At 45.7% G+C, this 15754-nt stretch overlaps 1 protein-coding gene across 6 annotated transcripts in view; it reads right to left on the bottom strand.

The window, feature by feature from the left end:
* Positions 1-15754, bottom strand: part of ATG2B (autophagy related 2B) — a 5509925-nt gene that overhangs the window by 3383898 nt on the left and 2110273 nt on the right. The window lies entirely within an intron of this gene.

The raw sequence follows: 15754 nt of genomic DNA on the forward strand, positions 1-15754 counted from the left end.
CAGGTACTAGGACTGTGTGGCATGCAAGGCAGTCGCTCCACACACATTTCCCAAGCCTCTCAAGATGATAACAATGCTACTACAGGTATGGGACAAAGTCGCCATCGACATGTTTGGCCCATTGACCAACGGTAAATATGCACTCGTAATGATCGGTGAGATGTCCAGGTTCCCAGAAGTGCATCTGATTTATTCCACCAGTGCTCAGGCAGTAATACCGACATTGGACAAACCATTCGCGGATTATGGAATTCCCTCCATAGTGAAGTCCGACAACAGACCCCCTTTCAGTAGACATGATTTCCCCATGTTTGCGGAACATCTTGGCTTCCAACATCGCAAGATCACTCCCTTGTGGCCACTAGCAAATGGAACAGTGGAGAGATTCATGGGCAACCTAAAGCGCACCCTTCAAGTCTGCTCAATTACAAAAGGATCCTTCATGCAGGCCATCTGCACATTACTTTGGGATTACAGAAACACATCACACAGCTCCACAGGGACGTGTCTCTCACTGCTCATGTTCGGGCACGTGGTAAGACCCACACTGCCTCACAACACCCACAGCTCTCTCTCCAGCGAATGTGCAGACACCGCCCGGTCCAGAGACCATGAGAGCAAACACAAGATGAAGGAATATGCCGACTGTCGACAAAGGGCAAAGCCCAGCAACTTCCAGATAGGAGACCAAGTAATGGTGCGTCAGGCATAAGAATCCAAAGAGGTCCCTGCCTTCAGGCCAGAGCCCATAATGGTGACTCATGTTCAAGAGACTATGATAAAAGCTGCTGGTCCCACTGGCACCATCACCCGGAACTCCTCTTACTTTTGATCTTTTGAAGGTGAAGTACACTATGACAATGGTGATCCAACAGTCAGTGATGACTTGTCGGACGTAGACTCTGACTACCAGAAAAGTGAGGTGGACGCTGAGGGCAGTGAGCGTGAGACGGCAGACAAGCCCTGTGTGCATAGCCCTTCCAGAAGGGTGGTTTGCAAAGCCGTCTTGCTGGATCGAAGAAATTAACTGAAGACCCCAAGTTCTTTGCAAAGCAAGGGGCAGATGTAATGTCCTCTCTTTGTTGTTATTGTTGTGAAAGAGGGCCTTGTCCCCTTTATGTTGTTGCACTGTTGTGGGCTGCGACCCACGTGATGCTGAAGGTGGGGTTACCACCCTCGCTGGATCACATTCAGGGAGGCGATGAATTGTACTTCACAGTTTTCCCGAAGTGTTATTTGAAGCAATGTTTTTAACACACATGAACACTTATTGGGGTCCACCTTTTCAGTTTGGAGGCTGATCCTTATTCTGGTACCAATTAATGGTTGACCTCAAAGGACAATTTTCACAGGAGATTCCTCATAGTATATGGGGACTTCTGTCCTTAGGCGTGGGGTGTATGGAACTGCCGCCCATTTCGGAGTTGGTTGTGTTGTTTCAAAGAAACTCGGGGGCCACATTTCAGAGAGGAACCATTTTTTCTTTTATTGACCTTCATAGGAAGTGTGTGATCCCCGAGTTATAGGTCATTCAATGGTTATTCGACAATCAAATGAAATGTTCATAGAAGAAATTTTAAAAACAAGGAACTTCATCCATAGTACAGAGTTGTATGGTCTAGTTCACGGGGTATCCCTGGTTGGTTTCTGGAATATCCTTGGTTAAAAAATGGTCGACCGTTTTTGATGAAGGTTAGTTATCTTCTTCGGGCATCTAAAGACATATATATTGGCAACTGGTGATTACCTTATATAAATTCTGTCGTGCAGGCTGTCAGCCGGAGCTTTTGGTGTCTGCGGCTGTGGCCGTGCGTATCTCAAGTCCTGTAAAACAGCAACAAGGCGTCTTTGTTAGAGAAATACCCACAAGCGACCCTGTAGTGTAATATTCGCAGGTTAATCGTGATGGGATCATTGTGCATGGTGTAAAGACATCCTACGGTGTCTAGCGCATTCTTTAGGTAGTCAGGACGCTGATGTGCGTCCGATTGTCTATAAAGAGTAACCATGGCTTTTGTTCCATTAGCGTGCACGGCTGACAATGTGGCGGCTCGCAGACGAGGAATCTCAATTCTATAAGCATGCTGCCTTCTTATTAGAAGAGCATGAATGTGATTGGGGGTCGCGTTTATATGCGCAGAGGCCGTGGAGGCATAACGCTGCTTGCGTTCGTACGCGGTGAGAAATATATATACATAGGGAGCATTTCTTATGGACCGCTGGAGTGCGCCCGAATGCTTTGGGCTGGAAATTACAATTCTTATTTCATTTGCGTGCATCGTTGCCAACGTAGCAACTCGCTGTCAGCCGCAAGGAATCTTGGTTCTATAAGAAGGTTCTCTTTGGGGTGACAAGAACATAATTTGTAATTTTCAACGCGTGCGCGGGTTAAAGCTGCCTACGTTCGGTTGGGAAGCAATTCTGGTGTATTGAAAGTGGGCGCCACTCACCGTATGTCACGAGCAGCTGCTTGAGTCTGCGAGACGCCGGAGTTGTTGCTCTGTTTTAGCCACCTTTGCCCAGCAACGAGGACCCTTATAAGTGGTCCGTTGTTGCTGTTGGTGATCCTCGTTCATGGTGGCCATTTTGGAGTGATTTCTGACTCGTTCAAAGGATATGGGCTTATTAAAGAATAGTCTAGTTATATATAGACTGCAGGATTGCTGAGGCGGCCTCATATTAACTTGAATGTATGTAGTTCAAGTGAGAAACTCATATATGATACAGTGGGATTTTGTACCCCAATGGCCTCATTATCTTATTTTGACATAATGTCCTCATTACCTTATTACACAATAATGTCCATGACTGGCTTGTACCTCATACATAAGTGTTCGCCCTCTTTCTTCGTCCGTGATGCTGTGCTGGTGGTGAGCCAAGGCCAAAAAATGGTTATAATTTAGGTTTCTTTTCAATTAGATTTTTGGATTTTGGGGGTTGTTAGGTTTCTGGAAGCACTGACACCGGTTGACTGTGGAGAGCGGGTTCCACATATGTATGGGATATATATTGTCATTCTAAGGGTATCCTATCAAGGTGTGTCCCCGATAGGCAGTGTCATACATAGTACTTTTTGACATTCTTTTTTATACATTCATCTCATTAGCGCAAAATTGCATGTTCATCTCATTAGGGCCAAATTGTTCCACTGCATTTCTTCATTTAATCCATTTTTCTCTGTATTGAGTCTAAAGATCCAAAGTTGTTCTCGTTTGAGAAGCATCTTTCCAAAATCCCTGCCTCTTCTAGGTGGTGTTAGTTTTTCCAGACTGGTCCACGTGAAGTCTTCTTGTGTGTGAACTTTTTTGACAAAGTGGTTCACAATGGGGGCTGTCATTTTTTTTGTTCGAATGCATGATTTATGTTCAATTAGTCTTTTTTTCACTTCACTTGTCGTCATGCCCACGTATCGAAGGGCGCACGGGCATGTGATAAGGTAGATTACCTCTTTGGATTTACAGTTGGTGAAGCTCCTTCGTTGCCATGGTGTGTGCCATCCGATCTCAATGGATTTATTTCTTGAAGTTTGGGCGCACATAGAGCATCCCCCACATGGTGTATGTCCCATTGGTTTGTTTGCTCCCCAAATTGTGTTCTCCGCCTCATTATCGCTTGGTTCTTTCATGGTGTATACCAAGCCATCTCTTAGGTTTCTGCGTCTTTTAATGGCAAAGGATGGTAAAGCCAAGGAGCTGGAGCCTGTATTAAGGATGGGCCAAAGTTTTTTTTATTTCTCTCTTGATGCAATTGAACATGGGGGAATAGCCGATTACTGGACGCTGAGGACAGTGAGCGTGAGACGGCAGGCAAGCCCTGCGTGCATAGCCCTTCCAGAAGGGTGGTTTGCAAGCCGTCTCGCTGGATCGAAGAAATTAACTGAGGATCCTAAATTCTTTGCAAAGCAAGGGGGAGATGTAATGTCCTCTCTTTGTTGTTATTGTTGTGAAAGAGGGCCTTGTCCCCTTTATGTTGTTGCACTGTTGTGGGCTTGCTACCCACGTGATGCTGAAGGTGGGGTTACCACCCTCGCGCCAGTTCAAGCTTCCAGATTAAAGAAGAACCACCAGAACCCACTGTCTTTGTGTCTTATTGTTGGCGCCTTTATTACACATTGTCATACTGCAGCGATGTCAGTGGAAACTTAACAAGCACCAACACTCTGTCAGGTGAGCTCCCACCCCGCCGCTTCTGATATGGAAGGAGGCCCTGCCTTACGGGCTGCCCCGGCCATTTGCATATAGTGCTGGATCCCCCAATGGCTCGCCAATTGAAGATGAACTGGTCTCTCCGTCGGCTTGCTGCACCCCCTGCTATACACCCTATTTCTACACAAGGGTTGAGATGCCCCACATATATAAATGTATACATATAAATATATGGGATACATTACTCACCGTAATTGTATTTCTGATGCTTAGATTCATATGCTATGCATAGGCCAACATCTAGTGGACGCTGCAGAGTATTACAGTAGTTGTTTTCGAAACTCGAAAAAGGGATGTCGACAGGGAGTGCCAGTAATACTATCCCTAGTGTGACGTCCACTGTACCCATGGTCCTTGATGCGTCGAGGTCCCTCATATTGTTTTGTTCTGACATGAGGTTGCATGAAGCGTAGCGTGAGTACAGGTGTATCCAAGCAGAAATATAACAGAAAGCTCATAACATCTATGCGCCTTCTCTCAGGGGGGGGAAGGGTGGGCGCACATGAATCTAAGCAGATACGTGCATCAGAAATACTATTACGCTGAGTAATGTATCCCTTCTGAGGCTAGTGGAATCTGCTTCGATCACATGCTATGCATAGATTAGCAAGCAGTATTAGGAGAAGGTGGTGGGTTGTGTGAAGGAGCATAGGCAAATAGATATTCCAAAACCGCTTGTCCCACCTGTGTATCTGCTTTGGAATGTGTGTCAATGCAGTAGTGATGAGTGAAGGTGTGTACTGAGCTCCATGTAGCTGCTTTGCAAATGCTGTCTAAGGGGACATTGCCAGAGTAGCTCCTGTGCTCTGTGTGGAGTGAGCTCTTGGTGTGAAAGGCAGTGTCTTATTTGATAATGAATAGCATAATTGTATATATTTGACTATCCCTCTGGAGATGGCATTCTTGGATATGCCGTCTCCTTCTCTGCCTGTTGCTATGGAGACAAACAGTTGATCTGTTTTCCTAAGCAGCCTGGTCTTGTCTATGTAGTAGAGGACCGCTCTTCTGACATCTAGTGTGTGGAGTTTAACATCAGCTGAGCTGGTTGGATTCTGAAAGAAAGCCGGAAGCTCAATGGATTGGTTCACGTGGAATTTAGAAATGAATTTAGGAGAGAATCTAGGTTGAGTACATACAAACCAATTAATCTCTTTGGATAATAAAGAAAGGGTCATGCACTGACAATGTTTGCAATTCACTACCTCATTTTATGGAAGTAATAGCCACTAAAAAGGCAGTTTTGTATGTCAGGTATTTAAGACTTAACTGATGCATAGGCTCGAAAAGGGGCCCCATGAGCTTTGCTAGTACTACATTGAAATCCCATCCTGGCGGGGGGCAGGGGGCTCGAAATTGGAGGGTGGAGTCTCTTAACTCCCTCCATGAATGCCTAAGTGACCGGCACTTTCCACCACAATACTTTACTCTGAGAGGTGGTATAGGCTGATAAAGCTGCCAGGTGGACCTTTATAGAGTTGAATACTAACCCCGAATCTAACAAGTGGCGCATATCATTTAGAACGCGTGAAGGAGTACATTCTATGCGGTTTATTCGGTTTGACTGGCACCAAATTACAAATCTTCTCCAATTGTCGAAATAGCAGTGCCTAGTGTTCGGTTTTCGTACCTCCTTGAGGATATCCATACACCGCTGTGGTAGATTAAGGTGTCCGAACTCTATGACTTCAGGAGCCATGCTGCCAAGTTCATTGAGTGTGGTTGTGGGTGCATCGTTGTTCCCCCGTGTTGGGTTAACAGGTCGGTTTGCTATTGGAGCTTGATGGGATCGTACATCGCCAGTTTGCGCAGATGTGGATACCATGGTTGTCTCGCCCACATAGGAGCAACTAGGATGAGCGTTATGTGTTCCCTGTGCATCGTGTTCACTATTCTGCTCATTAAGGGTTTTTGGGGGGGAGGGGGGAGCATAAGCACATTTCCCTGACCAGCTCATTCATAGTGCATGCCCCTTGGAGTCTGGCTGGGGAAACCTGGACGCAAAGTCTGGGCATTGCTTGTTTTCTCCTGTAGCGAACAAGTCTAGTGTGGGGTAACCCCACTGAGAGAAGATGTGGTCTACAACGCTTGAGTCTAGTTGCGACTCGTGTTCCTCTGGTAGGGGATCTCTGCTCAGAGAGTCTGCCAGAGTGTTGAGTACCCTTGGAACGTGCTGGGAGGACAGGGACATCCCCCGTCTGAGTGCCCATTTCCATATTTTCTGCGCCAACTTAGACAGACTTGGAGAGTGTGCGCCTCCACACTTGTTGATGAAGAACATCGCAGTTGTGCTGTCCGTTAGAACCAGAACCGCTTGGTTCGATATTTGTATTTCAAAGGCTTGCAGTGCTTGGAGTACTGCTAGTAGTTCCAGCAGGTTGATATGGTTTTGTGCTGTGACGCGAGTCCATAGACCATGTGCTGTGTGGTGAAGGTAATGAGCCCCCCGCCCCGAGCGGGATACGTCTGTTAGGCAGAAACCTGTGCAGTTCCCTTAGGGACCACTGCAAAAGATTTAGGACTACAGGTGGTTGGCAGTAAACCCAATTGGTAGCAGTCTGTACCACCCAGATTTACCTGGTAGCTGTGGCTGAGCAGTCAGACTTCTCTCAAGATGAGTTAGGCAGTATGCAGAGTATACACAATAGGTACAGAGACACAGTAGTACAAGCAAACACTAACCAGAGCTTTGGTGTAAAAGTATATAATTATTTATTTAAAGACACACTTGTAAATTACACTAGCACAAAAAGAGGTAAATAAATTCAACACACAGTCACTATTACTAGATGTACATCCCTTATTCCTTATTAGACAAGTCTTAGTTAACACCACTTATTTCCAGACAGAGGTGAGCGCTTAACTGAAGATGGCACTCCAATAAGTTAAGAAAAAGGGAGGGAAAAAGGCAGAAATTAGGAAAAGCACACAACACAATACTTTAGAAGCACCCAGCAAGGCAGGAGAGTCAAGTTTACTTGTGAGCAAAAAGTTCAGAGGCCAGGCTCCCTCTTAGAGAGAACAGAGCACCAATGCGCCCAAGATCACACAGCTAAAAAGTCTTGCAGGGAGTTCAGAAAAGAATTGTCAGCTCAGAAAAGTTCAGTTAGCCAGCCTAGAGCCAACCCAAGTGGTAAGTGGAGGCTTTAAGAGTCACCCCACACAGACCGTTGCGAGGGAGGCCAGGCGGACACAGTACCTTCAAAGTGGAGAGGATCCTCCAGCGGGGGCAGTTGTTCCTGGCAGCAGGTGCAAGTCACGGCGTCGTCCAGAGGAAGAGATGGTCTCGACGTGGAGGAAAGCTGAAGGTCGTTGCACTGCCAGGGAAGAAACCAGCCACAGAGTTCTCCGGTTAAAAGGTAAGACCCTTTTATTCGCGGTAGTGGAAAAACCGTGGTATCCCGGTTGCCGGGGTGCTTAGCACAGGCAAGGCAGCCAAGAGATGATCTGGGAAGGCGAAAAGACGGGCAAACTCGTCATCCCCACCAGTCAAAGGAAGAAGACTCTCTGGACTGGAGATCTCCTCTGTCGTCGGGAAAAGTGGTGAGACGGTTCAGCAGGGCTCCACCGGTGGTGTCGTCGTTGCAGGCCGGCTCAGCTTCTCCCTCTTCGGATTCTTTAGGTCCTGTGGCGACTTCTGAAGTTACAGACCCCAAAGCCCTGCTTTTATGCAGCAAACCCCCATTCATTCAGCCTAGCTGTCAATCAAACATGCTAAGTGGTGAGCCGAGCGGCTCACCACTTGGGCCAATCACACAAGAGTGCGACTTGAGTTGCCAAGGCAACTCAGTCCAGGGTGCCTAAACCCCCTCCCACACCCCCTGTGGTACCCAGACAGAGTGGCACCACTTTTGGAGGCTTCTTTGAAGAAGCCTGCCAAAAAGTGGAACAAAGGGCCCGACTTGGGTTGGAGTCACAGAAGCGAACACAAACGCCATTTTGGAACCGAGTTTTGGCAAAAATTACCAACCAGTGATTTTATATTAATTTAATAAACCGGCAGTATGTTCGAGGCTATATTAAAAAGTGGTAGCCTCGAACAATGGGAAAATCCCATAGGAATATATTCGCGGTCTAATATAAAAAGTAGTATCCACTGCCACCAGCCAAAACTCGATCGGGGGGGACGGAGACGTGCCCCCTCGAACAACAGACCCCGGGGCAATCGAATTGCCCCTACCAGTATGTCCACAATATGATGGTTTGTACTGGTTTCTGTTTATAATTTGGGACTAGTAAAGCCAATGGTGACTTTACATGCCCTGGGATACAGTGGCCAGTCCCAGGGTATGGAGTCTATGTTTGGGGGTCACTATGACACCCCTGGGTTACTGCACGGAGGGTGCTGTGTAACCCACATACCAAAAACCACATGAAGCCCTATGGGGTAAAGGACCCCATAGCCCATAAAACACATTCAAAGTCAAAGGAACACCTCAAATCATGTCTAAGAGTGGGAGAAAAAGAGTCTCACTCTTAGCAGGAGAGAAAAAAATAAACCCCAAAAATCCAGCAAAGCTGCTGGGGGACTCACTAGATTTGGGAAATTAGCCTTAGCAGAGAATTCTCCCTAACACTCTGTTGTGACAATCGCTTATGCTTTGGGATCGTGGAAGGGTTTTCCCTTTAACAGATTTTCTCTTGACCACCAGCATAGGCTTTGTACTAGTGTTGGCGAAACAACCACTAGATCGTCCCACTGACCACTTGCCTGAGACCATTGTTTCGCAAACCACTCCTGCATTGGTCGCATGCGCAGAGGTGTGTGTGGTACTAGGTATATGCACGATGCCATCATGCCTACCAAACGCATTGCTTTGCGTATGCTTATATGGAGACCGGCTTGCTACTTGGGTATTTGCCGAACCATGTTCTGCACTCTTTCCATGGATGGACAGGCTAAGCCTGTTCTTGTATCTAATACAGCTCCTAGGAATGGTTTTGATGTGTTTGGTACAAGAATCTACTTTTTTTCATTTATCGAGAAGCCCAATTGGAAGAGAAGATCTATGGTTCTTTGTGTGTTTTGTTTCCAAAGATGGGGAGTTTCTCCTTTGATCAGCCAGTCATTCAGGTAGGGGTACACTGGAATTGCTTCCCTGCGCAAGTGCGCCACCACCACCGCCAGTACCTTGGTGAATACCCTTGGAACTGATGCTATTCCTAAGGGTAGCACTTTGAATTGGTACTGATGGTTTGGTACTTTGAACTGCAAGAGTTTTCTGTGCGCTGGCAGCATTGAAATATGAAAATAGGCATCTTTCATATCCAATATTGCCATTTAGTCCCCCCGTTTTAGCAGGGGAATTACTTGTTATAGTGTTGTCAGGCAGACCTTTTGTAGCTTTACATACGTGTTTGCAGGGCGTAAGTCTAATACTGGGCCCATGGTTTGATCTTTTTTGGCACCAGGAAGTATGTTGAATAAATACCCTTGTTTACCTCGTTGGATGGCACAATTTCGATGGCATCATTGAGGAGCAGCGCGTTGACTTCTATCAAGATGAGTTGTTCTTCTCTTGATGTCTTCCTTTGGCGCGGGGGGAGGTTTGATGGTGTTTCTAGGAGCTCCACGCAATAACCTCCCACTACCGTCGATGACACCCACTTGTCCGTGGTTATTCCCTCCCATGCATGGGTGAAGTTTGAAATCCGCCCACCTACGGGGGAGGCATGGGAGGGGACCAGTAGAGGGCTGTCATTGTTTGGGAGGCGTCCCTCCACCTCTGGAAGTGGATGATCTCCCCCGGCCGTGCGACCTGGCCTCTTGGATAGCCCTGAGACGCTTGACCCTGGTTGTTGTTCCACGAAGAACTCTGGCTTTGTCCATATCCAGATCCTCTTTGGGAATTTTGGCCGTGAAAGTGGCGAAAATTGTTCCCGCCCCTTGCCCAGTTTGTTTGTTGGCAAGTTGCCCAAGGGCTTTGAGTGGATCATACTCCTCTTATGCCCACTTTAGAGCATCCTACACTGCTTTGCCAAACAGTACATTTGGTTCCTCCGGGATTTTGAGCAACACTGCCTGCGTCTCCAGCTTAAAGCTGGACTGGCGAAGCCAAGCAGGGCGCTCGGGAATGGTTCCTTCTGCAATTATGTGTCTGGCATTGTCTGCAAGGTCGAGGTTGTTCTTTAGTAGGCTGCTGGCAGTGGCCTTGTCTTCAGCTGCAACAAGGGCAAGTTTAGATTTTAGAGGCTCTGGAGCAGAGTCACCAAGGGCTGTAATATCGTCTGATTTATTGCAGTCACAGCTCGCCAACAGTGTGGAATTGTTGGCGATCCTAGCTTGGAATGCTGCTGTGGTTGCAATTTTTCTACCCATGGTATATAGCTTCTTGCTCGCCTTGTCTGGGGTAGCTTTCGAAGAGGCTAAAAGTGTACCAGCCCTCTTCTGGGTAGTTGTGACAAACAGTGAATCATGCCTAAATTGTCCTCTGATATATAAGGCATCATCTGGTGCCGGGCGGAATAGTTTCTCCATTCCCGGATTGACTGCCCTTGTTTGATTGGGCGTTTCAAGTGAGGGTTGAATCCTCCTTTGAACCAACTTTAGAATGCATATAAACTAGATGGCAGCTTTTTTGTCCCCAGGATATCTTTGACAAAATCCTTGTCCTGCTGAGTTTTGCGAGTTTGAATTCCAAAGCGCTCAGCTGCTTTGATTAAGAGGTCATTAAACAAGGGCTGATTATCCATTGGGGAATCAGGTAAAGGGGAGTCTTGTAGAACTGGGCAGTCTATGGTGTAAACCTCTGACTCGTCGTCATTATTATCCCCTTAATCATCCTCATCATAGTATTGATATTCCTCCTGATCCCCTTCTGTGTCCATATGCATATCATAAAGCTCAGCAGAAGTGTGAGGCCTCTTTGCTGTTGGCTGGGATGACGAGAGGGGCTGAGGAGTGGAAGACAGGGGCTTAGAGCTTGAGGCCTAATCAGTGGGAGGTGTATTTTGGAAATTCTCTAAGGCATGAGGGTTCTTTTCAAAGAACTTTGCAAAGAAAGTCATTCTAGACATCAACCTATCTATGTCCTCTGCTGACCATGTGGCTGAGCTGGGGGGATGACCCCAGGGTAAGGTACAGCAGGTGTGTGGTGTGTAGGTAGGTCCTTATGCAGGGCCTCACTTAATGGACCTTCCCCCTCCTCTTGTGGGACAGTTTCAGTTTCCTTGGAAGGGGTAGACTCTTCCCTATGAGACCCGTCTTACTAGGTCTTGTCTTAATATTAGAGCTCTTAGAGGAAGATTTTTTGGAATTAGAAGCTTTAATAAGGCTTTCTGGGACATGCTTTTTTTAATCAGGAGTGATAACCCTGAATCCTTAGGCTTTTCTGACGGTTTTGACGATATGCGTCGAGTTTCAGCACTGGGAAGGACCTCTGCCGCGTCTACCGACGTTCGGTTGCCGCATCTGCCGATGTTCGGCATTCGGTTGAAGATGTTTTATGGTCGCCGTCTTTTGTCTTATGGGGCCTGTCATGAGCCGACCGAGACTTGGAGTGCCCAGAGGACAGGGAATCCAGTGATCTGCCCCTAGATGCCGAATCTGGGCGTTTGTTCGGCAGAGCAGACACATTGCCATGGGGTGTGTGTTTACTGTGGGAAAATGGAGAGCTCTTGCAGCCGGGTGTAGTCCCCACAACAGATCCGCCGGCCTGTGTTCCAGGGTCGGGGCTAGCACTTGGGAACGTGGCTGTTCCTCGTCACCCTTGCCGTCCAAAAGGACGGCGCCGTTGCCGTCACTGGAGGCTCCCTCCATGTCCATGGCGGCCTCGGCCTGCATGGCGTGATGGGCCCAACGTTTCGTTCTGCGATCTTTAAGAGTCTTGGGTCGAAAGAGTTTACAAGCTTGGCAGTGCCCTTCGTAGTGGTCACGGTTTAGACACAGGTTACAAACTCTGTGTTTATCGATCCACAGAAACTTTTTATTACAGTTTGGGCAGAATTTAAAGGTTGTCTTAATCATGTCTGGGGAAGGCAGCAGGGCGACAAGGGGAAGGGGTGGGAAAATACTTTGTATAATAACTGCCCCCCACTCTCCCTACTGTAAGGCCTAGGCCCGTTGGCCCTTCCAAGGCCGAAAGGGGCCTGTCGAAAGTTGACTTCGTCTGACGGGCTGTGTTGTCCTTTGTTATACCAATGGTATCCACTATGCTGTTGTAGAGAAATCTGAAATTAGTTTAGTTGATTTAGTTACGTGTGTATCCTGAACAGCGGATATCACAATTATTTTGCGCCCTATGAATACTGAAAACAATTCTTATTATTGAAACAGTTTTTAATGAATTATTTTGCATACTTTTTTTAAAAAGAAAAAAGGACATATTTAAAGTTGAAAAGATAAGCAAACATAAATAATGAAGAAACTTTGATTCAGTTCACATAAAGACAAACATATATATAACAGATTTTAAAGAAGTAAAAAAAAATGGACTATGATTCAGTTCATATAGAAACATAAAAATATATGACTCCGATTTTGAACACAAATGCAAAAGATTGCTGTAGTGAACACAGAGAAGGTTCAGTGAGATCATAAAAAGAAAGAATGGTGCAGCTCAAATTTAGTGTTGCAGGTTCCACAATTTCATAAACACAGGTCTGCCAACATGTTGGTGTTTGAGAGGAAAGAGAGGGCAAGGAATTCCATACTGGGGTCAACCATGGTTCCCACAATATGCACCCTCGCGTCGTCAATCACGGGGCAGAAGACGTCAGACACAATGAGAACAGATACTAAAGATATTCCTATCTTTAATTTAGCCAAAGTGAGCTTGACACCTCCACAAATATCAATTCTTTCAAAGGTCCTATCATTTGTGCCTTCTCGAACAACTGATTGGTTCTCAACTGAAACGGAAACTCGTCGTTTCTTCAGGACTATCCGCCTGAAAGCATTTTTTGAAGACATTCCAGCAGAACCACTGGACACAGAATCAGGTCTACATATCCCATCCACTTTCAGACCTCAAGATAATGAAATTCCTAAAGAGAGTACCACCTTCGGAAAAGTATAATGAAAGAGCTTGGGAAATTAAAAGAGGAAGGCAACCATTTTAAACACAATCTGTCAAAAGCTGAACAAAAGGCGCTGACTGAACGCTCCAAGAACTACAATATTGTGATCAAATCAGCCGATAAAGGCGGGGGAATTGTGATTATGTCCAGTGACCAATACTGCAATATGGTCAATGACCTGCTTCAAGATCAAGAAAGTTACAAAAAACTAAAAAAGGATCCAGCGAGTGAAATTCAAATTGAAATAGAAAATGTGGCACAATATGCCCACGAAAGGCAATGGATCAGTGACGAGGAACTAAAATTCCTTACTACAAGTCAAGGTCGCACTTCATCACTATACGCACTACCTAAAATTCATAAAAATCCTGACAATCCACCAGGTAGGCCCATTGTTTCTCGTTATGGTTCAATCTTGGAACCGGTGTGCAAATTCATTGATGTCTTTTTAAAACCTTTAAGTGCAAAAACAGCAACTTATCTACGAGACACTACGCACACCATTCACATATTTGAAAATCTCCCCTTTGATCCCCAGACTCAGAAACTCGTGACAATGGATATCAAATCACTATACACAAGCATCCCTCAAGATCAGGCTATTGAATGTATACACCGAATACTCACCCATCATGATCAACAGAATAGGGTGCCTCATAATTTCATTCTTGAATTAATTACCCTGGCTCTATGCAAGAATCTTTTCGAATTCAACGGCCGATTCTATCTACAGACCAAGGGGACAGCGATGGGTGCAACTTTTGCACCGAGCCTTGCGATTCTATATATGTCTACTTTTGAGTCAAATAATATTTTGTGCAATAAGAATCCATACAATAACCGCATTTCATATTGGAAACGATATATTGATGATATCGGGTTCATATGGAGCGGCTCAGGAAATGACCTCGATCTTTTCCTGAGCTGGTTGAACAATATTGACAACAATATTCAGTTTACCATGGAATGCAGTAACAAAGAAATTCCCTTCTTAGACCTTAAAATTAGACATGAGGACGGGACCTTGAAATGCTGTCTGTATCGCAAAACCACTGCTCGTAACATCCTTTTACATTTCTCAAGCAACCACCCGCGCCATCTGAGAGAAAACCTACTATATGGCCAGTTCCTCCGCATAAGGAGGAACTGCACTGACCTTGCTGATTTCTACCAACAATCTGAAGACCTTGCCAATCACCTGTTGGAAAGAGGCTACCCAAAAAAACTCATTTCGAACGCCAAGAAAAGAGCAAGGTTCACTGACAGAGACTTTCTCCTGACCCAAAATACCACTCAGCAACAACATTCAGAACCCAACAAAATGACGTGTGGGATCACACATGGTTCACATACGTTTCGAATTAAGAAACTGATCTGTATATATTGGCCCATTGTTAAACTAAGCCTGCCCGATTCTCCAATACCACGGTTTGCTTTTATGAGAGCCAAAAACATACGCGATACCCTGGTGCATTCCAAATTTTAAAAAAAACAGCTCCCAGAACAGGTCTCTGGGACCTTAGGACGACTGTGGGGCATTTCCTCTGCGGTTCCTGCTCAGTATGTCAATTTACCTGCAAGATGAACAATTTCAATATTGGGACAAGGATCTGGAATTTGAATTCAATGACAAATTGCAAAACAAAACAAGCAATTTATTGTATCGAATGTCCATGTGGCCTATGGGTATGTAGGTCAGACAACCCGATCAGTCAATATCAGAATCTCAGAGCACCGATCCCGCATTAGGTGCAAAAATACATCAGCACCTTTAGTAAATCATTTTTTGGAAAAGCATCACACTATCAATGACATTAAATGGTGGATCCTAGATGTAGTTAAAGAATTTACAAACATACTACGTAGCCTTCAGTTCAAAGAAGCGAGATGGATCCACAGACTTTCCAGCCATAAGTTTGGACTGAATGAAGAATTCTTGCCTCTAATCTGATGCACAAAGGTTTGTCCAATTCAAGACATCGGTTACCAAACTTTTTTTGACCTGTGTCTCTCTGCCGTCATGGAGTTTTGCAAATTTCATTTTGCAATGACATCCACAACAAGCTGCATTTTTTATGCCGTCATGGGGTTTTTGCAATTTTCATTCTCGCAACGACATCCACAACAAGCTGCATATTTAATGCCTGGACTCCACATGCCTTGTTATGATTTTGAGCAGTGGCATTACAAACAAACATACGTGCTCATCTTCTATATGTTCCGTTTTTTTCACGTACGGGATATTTTCTCATGATTAGTCACCTACCTATATTTTTTCGCACATCGCAGCATTTATGTTCGGTGGGTAAGATCTATCAGGTTGGCCAAGATAGACTCATCCACCCGCGATCGCATGCATGACCGCACACAATGAAACACTAGCCGATCAAGTTTGCCCAATCAGATCCCATGTTGTTGAGACACACCCCTCCAACAACGGGAACTGACAGAGCTACGCACCAATCCCGGCGCGAATACACCAGGCAACCAGGAAATGCCTTCCCATCCAATCCAACACGAGCTTTATGTGACAC

Source organism: Ambystoma mexicanum, chromosome 14, assembly GCF_040938575.1.
Source record: "Ambystoma mexicanum isolate Mex_15411 chromosome 14, UKY_AmexF1_1, whole genome shotgun sequence".
Taxonomy (NCBI): domain Eukaryota; kingdom Metazoa; phylum Chordata; class Amphibia; order Caudata; family Ambystomatidae; genus Ambystoma; species Ambystoma mexicanum.